The sequence below is a fragment of the Somniosus microcephalus genome, chromosome 4, assembly GCF_052327205.1.
Source record: "Somniosus microcephalus isolate GS21.2 chromosome 4, FLI_Smic_1.0, whole genome shotgun sequence".
Lineage (NCBI taxonomy): Eukaryota > Metazoa > Chordata > Chondrichthyes > Squaliformes > Somniosidae > Somniosus > Somniosus microcephalus.
The window spans coordinates 135719727-135733859 of NC_140990.1; positions in this window are offsets into that span (position 1 = coordinate 135719727).

A 14133-nucleotide genomic window follows, 5' to 3' on the forward strand; every position below is an offset into this window, starting at 1 on the left:
GCAGTAGGATTAGGTTCTGTTTGATACTGGGCAATGGTGAGAGACTGCGGCAGTGGGATTAATTTTGGATTGATACAGGTTTAGGTTGAGACAGTGGGATTAGTTTTCGATTGATAGAGGGCTAGGTTGACACAGTGGAGTAGTTTTGGATTGATAAAGGGCTTGGGTTGGACAGTGCGGCAGTGGATTCAGTTTTGGATTGATAGAAGACTTGGTTCAGACAGTGGGGAGGTGGGATTAGATTTGGATTGATAGAGGAGTTAGTTGGAACTGTGGGGCAGTGGGTTTAGTTTTGTATTGCTAGAGGGCCTGGATGAGACAGTGGGGCGGTCGGCTTTGTTTTGGATTGACACAGGGCTTCGTTGAGACAGTGAGATTAGTTTTGCATTAATGCAGGGCTAGTTTGAGACTGTGGGTTTAGTTTTGTATTAATAGAGAGCTTGGTTGAGGCAGTGGGATTAGTGTAGGGTTGATACAGTGCTAGGTTGAGACAGTGGGGCAGTGAGTTTAGTTTTGGATTGATACAGTGCTAGGCTGAGACAATGGGGCAGTGGGCTTAGTTTTGGATTGATACAGTTTTCGGTTGAGACAATGGGGCAGTGGCTTTAGTTTTGGATTGAGACAGGGCTAGGTTGAGACAATGGGGCAGTGGTCTTAGTTTTGGATTGATACAGGGCTAGGTTGAGACATTGTGGCAGTGGGTTGAATTTTGGATTGATAGAGGGCTATGTTGAGACAGTGGGGTAAGTTTTGGATTGATACCCTGCTAGGTTGAGACAATTCGGCATTGGGATTAGCTTTGGATTGATAGAGGGCTTGGTTGAGACGGTGGGGCAGTGGGTTTAGTTTTGGATTGATACAGTGCTAGGTTGAGACAGTGGGGCAGTGGGATTAGTTTTGAATTGATACAATGCTAGTTTGAGACAATGGGGCATTGGGATTAGCTTTGGATTGAGAGAGGGCCTGGTTGAGAGAGTGGGACAGTGGGTTTAGTTTTGTATTTATAAAAGGCTTGCGAGGGACAGTGGGATTAGTTTCAGATTGATACGGTCCTTTGTTGAGACAGTGGGTCAGTGAGTTTAGCTTTGGATTGATAGAGGGATTGGTTCAGACAGTGGGGATGTAGGATTTGTTTTGGATTGATACAGTGCTTGTTTCAGGCAGTGGGTTTAGTTTTGGATTGATACAGGGCTTGGTTCAGACAGTGGGGCGGTGGGATTAGTTTTCGACTGATACAGTGCTTGTTTGAGACAGTGGGCTAGTGGGTTTAGTTTTGGATTGATACAGGGCTAGATTGAGACAGTGGGGCAGTGGGATTATTTTTGGAGTGATACAGGGCTATGTTTTGACACTGGGGCAGTGGGATTAGCTTTACATTGATAGACAGCTTGCTTGAGACAGTGGGCAGTGGTTTTAGTTTTGGATTGATAGATGGCTAGTTTGAGCCAGTATGGGCAGTGGGTTTAGTTTCGTGTTCATTCAGGGCTAGGTTGAGAGAGTGGGTACTCGGCTTAGTTATGGATTGATACAGTGCTAGGTTGAGACAGTGGGGCAATGGGTTTAGTTTTGGATTGTTACAGGGCTACGGGGAGACAGTGAGGCAGTGGGTTTAGTTTTGGTTTGATACAGGGCTAGGTTGAGATAGTGGAGAACCGGGTTTAGTTTTCGATTGATACAGGGCTAGGTTGAGACAATGGGGCAATGGGCCCTGTTTTTAATTGATACAGAGCTAGGTTGAGAGAGTGGGGCAGTGGGTTTCGTTTTGGACTGTTAGTGGGCTTGTTTGAGACAGTGCGTCAGTGCGTTTAGTTTTGGATTGATAGAAGGCTTGGTTCAGACTGTGGGGTGGGTGGATTAATTTTCGATTGATAGAGGGCTTGGTTGGAACTGAGGGGCAGTGGGTTTAGTTTTCTATTAATAGAGGGCTTGGTTGAGACAGTAGGGCAGTGTGAGCAGTTTTGGATTGATAGTGCTAGGTTGAGACATTGGGGCAGTGGGTTTAGTTTTGGATTGATACAGGGCTAGTTTGAGACACTGGGGCAGTGGGGTTTTTTTTGGATACAGGGCTAGGTTGAGACAGTGGCCTTAGTTTTGGATTGATACAGGGCTAGGTTCAGACACTGGGGCAGTGGGGTTTTTTTTGTATTGATACCAGGCTAGGTTGAGAGAGTGGGGCAATCTGCTAAATTTTGGATTGAAACAGGGCTAGGTTGAGACAGTTGGGCAGTGGGTTTTTCTTTGGATTGATACAGTGCTAGGTTGAGACAGTGGGTATAGTTTTGAATTGATAGAGGGCTATGTTGAGACAGTGGACAGTGGGCTTATTTTGGGATTGATACAGGGCTAGGTTGAGACAGTGGATTTAGATTAGAATTGATAGATGGAATGCTTCAGAGAGTGGGGATGTAGGATTAGTTTTGGATTGATACAGTGCTAGGTTGAGACAGTGGTTCAGTGGTTTTAGGTTTCGATTGATACAGGGCTAGGTTGAGTCAGGGGTGCAGTGTGATTTTATTTGGATTTATGCAGTGCTAGGTTGAGGCAGCGGGGCTGTGGGATTAGTTTTGGATTAATACAGTGCTTGGTTGAGAAAGTGTCGCAATGGCTTTAGTTTTGGATTGATAAAGGGCTAGGGTGAGACAGTGGGTTTAGTTTTGGATTGATACAGGACTAGGTTGAGAGAGTGGGTTTAGTTTTGGATTGTTACAGGGCTATTGGGGAACATTGTGGCAGTGGGTTTAGTTTTGTATTGATACAGGTCTATTGGGGAACATTGTAGCAGTGGGTTTAGTTTTGGATTGATACAGGGCTTGGTTGGAACTGTGGGGCAGTGGGTTTAAGTTTCTATTAATAGAGTGCTTGGTTGAGACAGTGGGGTAGTGTGACCAGTTTTGGATTGATACCCTGCTAGGTTGAGACAATGGAGAAGCGGGTTTAGTTTTGGATTGATACAGGGCTAGGTTGAGACAATGGGGCAATGGGTCCAGTATTTAATTGATACAGAGCTAGGTTGAGAGAGTGGGGCAGTGGGTCTCGTTTTGGATTGTTAGTGGGCTTGTTTGAGACAGTGGGTCAGTGCGTTTAGTTTTGGATCGACAGAAGGCTTGGTTCAGACCGTGGGGTGGGTGGATTAATTTTCGATTGATAGAGGGCTTGGTTGGAACTGTGGGGCAGTGGGTTTAGTTTTCTATCAATAGAGGGCTTGGTTGAGACATGTAGGGCAGTGTGAGCAGTTTTGGATTGATACAGAGCTCGGTTGAGACAGTGGGGCAGTGGGTTTAGTTTTGGATACAGGGCTAGGTTGAGACAGTGGTCTTAATTTTGAATTGATACAGGGCTAGTTTCAGACACTGGGGCAGTGGGGTTTTTTTGGATGGATACCGGGCTAGGTTGAGAGAGTGGGGCAATGGGCTTAGTTTTGGATTGAAACAGGGCTACGTTGAGACAGTGGGGCAGTGTTTTTTTTGGGGATTGGTACAGTGCTTGGTTGAGACAGTGGGGCAGTGGGTATAGTTTTGAATTGATGGATGGCTATGTTGAGACAGTGGACAGTGGGCTTAGTTTGGGATTGATACACGGCTAGCTTGAGACAGTGGATTTAGTTTTGGATTGATAGAGGGAATGCTTCAGACAGTGGGGATGTAGGATTAGTTTTGGATTGATACAGGGCTAGGCTGAGACAGTGGGTCAGTGGTTTTAGGTTTCGATTGATACAGGGCTAGGCTGAGACAGTGGTGCAGTGTGATTTTATTTGGATTGATACAGGGCTTGGTTGAGAGAGTGGGGATGTGGGATTAGTTTTGGATTGATACCGGGCTAGGTTGAGAGAGTGGGGCAATAGGATTAGTTTTGGATTGAAACAGGGCTACGTTGAGACAGTGGGGCAGTGTTTTTTTTTGGGATTGGTACAGTGCTTGGTTGAGACAGTGGGGCAGTGGGTATAGTTTTGAATTGATGGATGGCTATGTTGAGACAGTGGACAGTGGGCTTAGTTTGGGATTGATACAGGGCTAGGTTGAGACAGTGGATTTAGTTTTGGATTGATAGAGGGAATGCTTCAGAGAGTGGGGATGTAGGATTACTTTTGGATTGATACAGGGCTAGGCTGAGACAGTGGGTCAGTGGTTTTAGGTTTCGATTGATACAGGGCTAGGCTGAGACAGTGGTGCAGTGTGATTTTATTTGGATTGATACAGGGCTTGGTTGAGAGAGTGGGGATGTGGGATTAGTTTTGGATTGATACAGGGCTAGGTTGAGACAGTGGGTTTAGTGTTGGATTTATGCAGGGCTAGGTTGAGACAGTGCAGCTGTGGGATTAGTTTTGGATTAATACAGTGCTTGGTTGAGACAGTGGCGCAATGATTTTAGTTTTGGATTGATAAAGGGCTAGGGTGAGACAGTGGGTTTAGTTTTGGATTGATACAGGACTAGGTTGAGACAGTGGGTTTAGTTTTGGATTGTTACAGGGCTATTGGGGAACATTGGGGCAGTAGTTTTACTTTTGTATTGATACCGGTCTATTGGTGAACATTGGGGCAGTGGGTTTAGTTTTGGATTGATACAGGACTTGGTTGGAACTGTGGGGCAGTGGGTTTAATTTTCTATTAATAGAGGGCTTGGTTGAGACAGTGGGGTAGTATGAGCATTTTTGGATTGATGCAGTGCTAGGTTGAGACAGTGGGGCAGTGGGTTTATTTTGGATTGATAGAGGGCCTGGTTGAGACAGTGGGGCAGTGGGTTTAGTTTTGAATTTATAAAGGGCTTGGGTGGGACAGTGGGTTTAGTTTCAGATTGATACAGGCCTTGGTTGAGACAGTGGGTTTAGCTTTGGATTGTGAGAGGGAATGCTTCAGACATTGGGGATGTAGGATTTATTTTGGATTGATATAGCGCTTGGTTCAGACAGTGGGACGGTGGGATTTGTTTTGGATTGATACAGTGTTTGGTTGAGACAGTGGGCTAGTGGGTTTAGTTTTGGATTGATACAGGGCTAGATTGAGATAGTGGGGCAGTGGGATTATTTTTGGATTGATACAGGGCTAGGTTGAGACAGTGGATTTAGTTTTGGATTGATAGAGGGAATGCTTCAGGCAGTGGGGATGTAGGATTCATTTTGGATTGACACAGGGCTAGGTTGAGACAATTGGTCAGTGGGTTTAGTTTTGGATTGATACAGGGCTTGGTTGGAACTGTGGGGCGGTGGGTTTAGTTTTCTATTAATAGAGGGCTTGGATGAGACTGGGGCAGTGTGAGCAGTTTTGGATTGATACAGTGCTAGGTTGAGACAGTGGGGCAGTGGGTTTAGTTTTGGATTGATACAGAGCTAGGTTGAGACAGTGGGGCAGTGTTTTTTTTTTGGATTGATACAGGGCTAGGTTGAGACAGTGGGGCAGTGTTTTTTTTTAATTGATACAGGGCTAGGTTACGACAGTGGATTTAGTTTTGGATTGATATAGGGAATGCATCAGATAGTGGGGCAGTGGGATTAGTTTTGGATTGATACAGCGCTTGGTTGAGATAGTGGGTTTAGTGTTGGATTGATACAGGGCTAGGTTGAGACAGTGGGGCAGTGGGTTTCGTTTTGGATTGATACAGAGCTAGGTTGAGACAGTGGGGCAGTGTTTTTTTTTTGGATTGATACAGGGCTAGGTTGAAACAGTGGGGCAGTGGGTTTAGTTTTGGATTGATACAGGGCTTGGTTGAGACAGTGGGGCACTCTTTTTTTGGGGGATTGATACAGGGCTTGGTTGAGACAGTGGGGCAGTGTTTTTTTTTAATTGATACAGGGCTAGGTTACGACAGTGGATTTAGTTTTGGATTGATATAGGGAATGCATCAGATAGTGGGGCAGTGGGATTAGTTTTGGATTGATACAGCGCTTGGTTGAGATAGTGGGTTTAGTGTTGGATTGATACAAGGCTAGGTTGAGACAGTGGGGCAGTGGGTTTAATTTTCGATTAATACAGTGCTTGGTTGAGAGAGTGGCGCAGTAGTTTTAGTGTGTAATTGATAAAGGCCTAGGTTGAGGCAGTGGGATTCGTTTTGGATTGATACAGGGCTAGTTTGAGACAGTGGGTTTAGTTTTTGATTGATCTAGCACTGTGCAGACACCTAAAACACAAGCCCTCTCCTTTTGTGCTGTGAACCTCTCTGGTCCTATAGTCCATGTCTGTAGCATCAGTGCTTTGATTCAGACCTAATTTGATGGTTTTGAAGCACTTTGGCAAGGCGTGAAGATGTATAAGGCGCTGTAAGAATGCAATTTCTTTCCTTGGTGAACTGAGCATAAATGCCATTCTTTGTCTCCTTGAGTCGCAGCGGCGATTAACTCAAACCTTAATCTAATTATCCAATGACCTAGCAGTTCAGGCAGACACGGAGCTGTGTCCCAACAAAACGTCCGAATAACTCACAAAAAGTACAGCAGATGCTAGGAAAAAGAGCAGCCTGTATTTTCCGTGCGGATGCCTCCGATCTGGAAAAAATCTACGCCCTTACCTGAAGGCACCAAAGGTCCGGCCATTTCCGCTCCTGGGTCTCTGCTCTACGAAATGCGCAGGGCCAGGTATCCCAGGGGCGCATGCGGTTCCCAGGCGTCGCTGAGATCACGTGGGCCAAGGGGAGCCAATGGTAGAAGGGAATCCCCCTTCTACTTTTGTCACCTTAGAGCTGTCAAAAGTATGAATGGAGATCACTGAAAAAACACACCAGAACATTAAATAACCTTTTTTTCATCACATTTTTAAAATTATTTAAAATGATATTAAATGAAGTATTTTAAACAAAAATTTAATTTTTTGAATAAAAATTAAGCATTTTTACGGGCGAAAATTAAACTTACATTTTTTAAAAGTACTTTTAAATTATAAATGAGTGAATTTTTTTTTTTTACTTTTTTAAACTCTTATGCTGGTAAAAGCAGGCCATTTACCTGCTTTTCCCAGGCGTAAGATTTGTAACTGTTTTCAGTGGGCGGAGGTTGTGCAGAAAGCGGAATTCTCCATCGCAGAGGCCCTTCTCCAGAGCAGACGTCGGATCTGTCAAGAGGATTCTTGACGAATTGGAACAGCTGGTTTTCAGCGCATGCGCTTCGCATGCCTAAAACCGGAATTTGCGAAGTCCCTGTGGGTGTGTGCACAGCTCGTACGCACCCGTAGGGATCAGAAAATAAGGTCCATTGAAAAACGGAAAAGCCAAACTGGCATCGCCCTGCTAGTCAATCAGCCTCTCTGGAGGGACATGCAGCCTCCGGTTCCCGTGTGCACCCAGCTTACATACATAGGATAACACAGGATATCCGGCACAGTAACAGGTCATTCGGTCCAACCAGTCCATGCTGCTGCTTATGCTCCACTCGAGTCTCCTCCCGTCTTTCCCCATGTAACTCTATCAGTATACTCCTCTATTCCCTTCTCCCTCATATGCTTGTCTAGCCTCCCCTTAAATGCATCCACACTATTCGCTGCAACCACTCTCTGTGGTAGCGAGTTCCACATTCTCACCACTCTTTGGGAATATAAGTTTTTTTCTGATTTCTTGCTGACTTTCCTTTATTGATGGCCTCTAGTTATGCTCCTTCCCACAAGTGGAAACACTCTCTCTGTATCTATTCTATCAAAACCTTTCATAATTTTAAAGAGCCCTCAGCCCTCAGCCTGCTCTTCTCAAGAGAAAAGAGATCCAGCCTGTCCATCCTTTCCTGATAGGTATCCCCTCGCATTTCTGATATCATCCTTGTAAATCTTTTATGCCGCCTCTCCAGTGCCTCGATATCCGTTTTATAATATGCCGACCAGAATTGTACGAAGTACTCCAAGTGTGGTCTAACCAAGTTTCGATATAAGTTTAGCATAACTTCACTACTTTTCATTCTATCCCTCTAGAAATAAACCCTAGTACTTGGTTTGCTTTTTATGGCCCTTTTATCGTGTGTTGCTACTTTCAGTGATTTGTGTATTTATACTCCTAGATCTCTTTGTTCCTCTCCCCCACTTTGATTCGTATTTTCCAAGTAATATGTGACCTCCGTATTGTTGATTCCAAAGTCTAAATCATTAATAATGAATTGTGAGCAGCAGTGGTCCCAGCACTGATTCTTGTGGGACCTCACATCCCACCTTCTGCCACTCTGAATAGCTACCCTTTACCACTACTCTCTACTCTCTGTCTTGAAGCCACCTAGTTATCCATTCTGCTACTTATTCCCTGGTTCTGCATTCCCTCACCTTATTCAAAAGTCTATTATGGGGTACCATATCGAAGGACTTTTGAAAATCTAGATAAATTACATCTGCTGCATTATCCGTCTCTACGCTCTCTCTTATGTATTCAAAAAAGCAAGACTTTCCTTTTTGAAATCCATGCTGACAATTCTTTATTATATTTTTAGTTTCTAGATGTTCTTCTGTTTTCTCCTTTAACATTTCATTTAACCATACTTCCAATGATGCAGTCAATGACATCAAGAGAATAAGTATAACAGTTAAATAAATTGACCTTTAACAACAATATATTGCTGGGTTAATGGATTGCAGTGGATATGTTACTGGACAAGTAAAGCTTCAGTTTAACAAGTTGAATTTAAATCCCACTGCGGCACTTTGAGTATTTCAATTCAGTTTATTTTTAGTAAGCTGGTGAAAGATCTTAATGACCTAGCAGAGTTCTTGAACGAGACAACAACATAGGTAGCAACCAGTAGTGTTTGGGCAATAGATCAAGATTTATTAAGCTTACAGTGTAATATACTCAACAACAGGCGATAGTTTAAGGAGTAGCTCGCTGCCCTTGGTCTCTGGAACCTCTCGGACACAGGTGACGTCATCTTCAGTCTGTCCCTTTGTTCTTGCAGCACGTCTGTGTAAAGTTGTTCTTTGAGTATCGAGGTTTTAACCCTTTTCTTATCAAAAGTTCATTTGGCCAGTGTTCATATATGGTCTTTAAACAAATCACCTTTTTTAATTGGTTCTAATGGTAAAAATACCATTGTCACTCAGACTAGGGGTAGCATCTGGGCCCCTCCTTTCCATTATTATTCTGACAACTTTGCCCTGTTCATCCTGATCTTGTTTATAGTTCTTCAACCCATTGAATTTACCTTAACACTCTCATTCTAGCTCCCCTGGTACGAGCAGTACAAGGCCTCGTAAGCTGTGTAAGCTGCATAACTGTCTGTTATCAGAACTAGTCAATACTGTTTCTGACTGTATTCGAGGTTACATTTTGAACAAGCCTCAGCATTTTAGTTGAAAGTTATTATGGCTCATACCCAGGAGTAATTCTGGGTAAGATTAGTTGGTCAATGGCTACACTTGAATGTATATGTATATTTATATGGTTCTCAGCTACTAGGGAGGGACCTCTTAATATCAGTCTTTCCTACACTAACACCAGTAAAATTAACCATGAATCTTTTGCATTGTTGTTAAAACCCAACTGATTCCTTTAGGAAGGAAACCCGCTGTGATTGCCCGGTCTGGCCCTATAATGTGATTCTAACCCCACAACAACCTGGCTGATTTTTAAGTATGAAGTGACCCAGCACGAGCCTCAGTTCTCTCAAATCGCTACAAAGAACAGCACTGCAGGAGATATCATCACACAGAGAGCAGCGGGTCAAGAAGACGGCCTGCCATCACCTTCTCAAGATAGCTAGGGATGGGCAAGCAGAAGCACAACAGAAACACAACTAGAATCTCCTTATATCAACATTCACGGGATTCGCTTCTCAGCTACCAAGTGCTGTCCTCACCTTCCGCTCAGTAGCTGCAGTAACAATTGCAATAGTCCAGTCTGGCACCACTCCAGTATCATAGGAGGATTGAAATATTATGGCCAGATCCTCTGCGATTCCCACCCTTACTCCCATCAGCAGCCTAGAACAGAGCTTAAACATATAAGATACTGAGGGGGTTCGACAAGGTAGATGCAGACAAGATGTTTCCCCTCATGTCGGAATCTAGAACAAGGGGGCATAGTTTCAGAATAAGGGGTCGCCCATTTAAAACTGAGATGAGGAGGAATTTCTTCTCAGAGGGTCGTAAATCTGTGTTATTCTCTGCCCCAGAGAGCTCTGGAGGCTGGGTCATTGAATATATTTAAGGTGGAGATAGACAGATTTTTTAACAATAAGGGAGTGAAGGTTTATGGGGAGAAGGCAGGGAAAAGGTGCTGAGCCCAAGATCAGATCAGCCATGATCTCATTAAATAGTGGAGCAGGCTCGAGGGGCCAAATGGTCTACTCCTGCTCTTATGTCCTCACCCGGACCATCTGACTTTTCTACTTTGTTTACAGCCAACTGTTTTAGTAGCTCCTCTTCATCTATTTTTATCCCATCCAATTTCTCTACTACCTCCTCCATTATTGTGACATTGGCAGCATCCTCCACTTTAGTGAAGACAGATACAAAGCATTCACTCAGTAGCTCAGCCATACCCTCTGCCTCCACAAGATGGTTTCCTTTCTGGCCCTTAATCGACCCCACACTTGCCATGACTTTCCTTTTCCTCTTTATATATTAATAAAATACATTGTTACCCGCTAAGCTTTCCCCATACAGTCCCTTTGCCTGTCATATTTCCTTATTCATTTATTCTCTACCATCTCTGTATTCAGCTCGATGCTTTACTGTATGAGGAACCTGACATTAGTCTGCTTTTTCGGCTTCATTTTACTCTATTTCTTCAGGCAGCCAGCGAGCTCTAGCTTGGGATGCCCTGCCTTTCCCCCTCATGGGAATGTGTCTATTCTGTATCCAAACCATCTCCTCTTTGAAGGCCTCCCATTGCGCATTTACTGTTCACCTGCTAATGGTTGTTTCCAATCCACCTATGCCAGATCCTTTTTCAACTTACTTCGCCCGAGTATAACTGAAATAAATGGAGATCAGTGGTAAAGTCACCAGTGGCTGAAGTCAAACCTCGCAGAAAGGAAGATGGTTGCTGAAAGCCAGTCATTTCAGCCCCAAAACATTACTGCAGGAGTTCCTCAGGGCAGTATCCTAGGCCCAGCCAGCTACAATGAATTTTAAGATTCTAGACTGAGATCAGACAGGGATGAGACAGAGACTGTCCAATGTTCTGGGCAAATCTTTTCATGGGTCAAACGACAATAGTTTGTGAGAGTACAAAAAGTAATTCATCGTGATGCAGAACCAATTTATACCCCAAAGGGCAAGACCTCTGCTTGCCAAAAAAAAGTAAACCGCCATGGACGACAAAATAGGCAAGGGATTACATAAAACTGAGCAATAAGCATGAAAAAAGTAGCACGGATCCTGACGACTGGGAGAGGTAAGAACAAAAGGTGACGAAATAGATAGTAAGAGTTTGGGAATATGAAAAGAAACTTGCAAGGAATATCAAAATCAGCACAATGTTTCTTTACAATTAAGTTAGGAACAAAAGCGTGGTCAGGAGCAATGTGGGCTACAACGTGATATTGCAAATGAAAATAAGGAAATGGCGGACATAGTGAATAATTATTTTACGTCAGTATTTACTGTAGAGGAAGAGGATAGCATGTCGGAGATCCCAAGGAAACTAATATTGAAACAGGGAAAGGACTCACCAAAATTACATTAATGCAGAAAATAAAGGCATGAAAGATTAACAAATCCCCAGGGCCAGATGGTTTCCATCCCAGTGTTTTAAAGGAAGTAGGTGAGCACATTGCAGATGCACTAACTATAATCTTACAAAGTTCTCTTGATTCGGGCACGTTCCTTTAGATTGGAAAATTGAACATGTCACTCTGCTAGTTAAGAAAGGTGAGAGCGAAACCAGGGAATGATAGAGCAGTTAGCTTAACACCTGTTGTCGGGAAACTACTGGAGTCTATCATTAAGGATAGATTGACTGAAATTCTTAAATTCTCAGCTAACCAGAGAGAGCCAGCCTGGATTTGTAAAAGGATAGGTCAAGCCTGACGAATCTTTTTCAATTTTTGAAGAGGTGACTAAAGTACTGGCCAAGGGAATGTCTATGGATGTTATTTATAGGGACTTCCAGAAGGCTTTTGACAAAGCCCCTCCGAAGAAACCGTTAGCTAAAGGTGGAGCTCATGGATTCGAAGGCAAATTATTGACCTGCTTAGGATATTAGCTGAGCGCTAGGAGACAGAGTGGGGATAATGGGCAGGTACTCTAATTGGCAGGATATGACTAGTGGTGTCCCGCAGGGATCTGCGTTGGGGCCTGAACTATTTGCCGCATTTTTTAATAACTTAGATGATGGGATAGAGAGCTACATATCCAAGTTTTCCGATGACACAAAGATAGGTGGTATGGAAGCAGTGTAGATGGAAGCATAAAATTACAAAGAGATCTTAATAGATTAAGTGAATGGCAAAACTGAGGCAAATGGATTTCAAATGTGTGAGGTCATCCACTAGGACCTAAAAAGGATAGGTCAGAATACATTGTAAATAGTGAAAAGCTAGAAGCAGTGGAGGTCCAAAGAGACTTAGGGGGTCCATGTACATAGATCGTTAAACTGTCATGGAGAGAAACAGAAAATAATTAACGAGGCAAATGGAATGCTGCACTTTACATCTAGAGGACTGGACTACAAGGGGGTAGAAGTTGTGCCACAGCTGTACAAATCCATGGTTAGACCACACCTGGGTTATTTTGGACAAAGGGTGAAAACAGGCGCTAAATGGGTGCTGTACTAAATGGGCGCCTGTTTGAAAATCTGTCGATCATGAGACCAGCTGTTACCATCAGCATATGTGTTAGAGGGTCAATCACAGGAGGTGGAGAAGGAACGGGGGAGCACCAGAGGCTTCCAGCTAGATGAGCCGGAGCTGGGAGGGTTGCTCGTCGCAATCTAATTGAACAGAGCTTTAGAGGGACGAGCTCCACAGACCCCAGAGCACTGTGGCCACACGAGGTACCTTCCACCAGAGAATCCATCATCTGCACTCAATCCGGTCACCCCTTCCCTCTGAAGGTTACAATAAGAGACCACCGATTCCACGACTACCAAATTACCATAATCAATGTTATATACACATCAGAAACAAAATATGTAAATATGACAGAAACAACATCACTTAAAAACATTAAACTGTTCACCCTGGGGTTTACCCTCAGTGGCTATCTATAAGTGCTGTTGGGTAATCTGGTGCTTCTACGAAGTACAACCCCATTGGCAGCAGCAGGCGGGGTGGAGGCTGCTCAGAATCTGGAGAGGGAAGTTCAGATGTCCTCCTGGGACGCCCTCGAGAGGCTGCAGGCCGTGATGGCCCCGCCTTAGATTGCATCATCCCAGCATGTGCTTCAGCAGTCTGGGCCACGTGGCTGACAGGCAATGGCAAGAGCAATGGTGGAGTGGTGGGGGAGGAAGTAGGAATGCTGGTATCCAGATAGAGGCCTGTAGATTCCTGCTCCACGATTCCCACGCCACTACCTGGGGGCCTCTGTTCAGCCCACCCAATGATCTGGTAGAGGACAGATCTGCATCGGAGTCAACCTGCAAACCCCTTTCAACCGAGGAGCCTAGAGCCACCAGGGCAGCTGCCTGAGCTTCCATTGCAGCAGTTTGCTGCTCCATGGGAGCTGCAATGACTGCAGTGGAAGCTGCAACCTCTGTCATCAGACGCTGCATGATGTTGGGCTCCGCAGGTCACTGGCTGGAAGTCACCAGCCGCTCCATGCTGGAGAGGATGGGTTCCAGGCTCTGGGTCCAGCCCCGGACCAAGGTGGAGGCGGACACCACCATCCCTCTCGCCACGACCAGTAGGCTGTCAGGCAGGCTCTCCATTACAACAAGCATTTGGTTTGTCGCATCCATCAGCCATCTTCTGAAGCTTGGCCCTGTGAGGTCCTCATCCGACTCCTCTCCAGCAGAGCTAGCACAAGATCTCGCCCCCCCCCCCTGGAAAGGTGGCATCTGTGTTCCTTCCACCCAGCGTGGCTGCTGCCCGCTATTGCCTGGTGCATCGCTCGATGAGTACCCCTCTTCTAAGCCAGCTCGTGGTGGCGGCCTCTGAGCTGGTGCCTGCTACAGTGTTAGCCAGTGACACAGTGCATTCGTCCTTGCTCTCCTCTTCCTCCAGGGAGTGAGGTGACTGTTGCTGTTGCTGAACCTGCTCCACGGGCGAGGTGTGTCTTGCTCCTGGGAATCTACAAT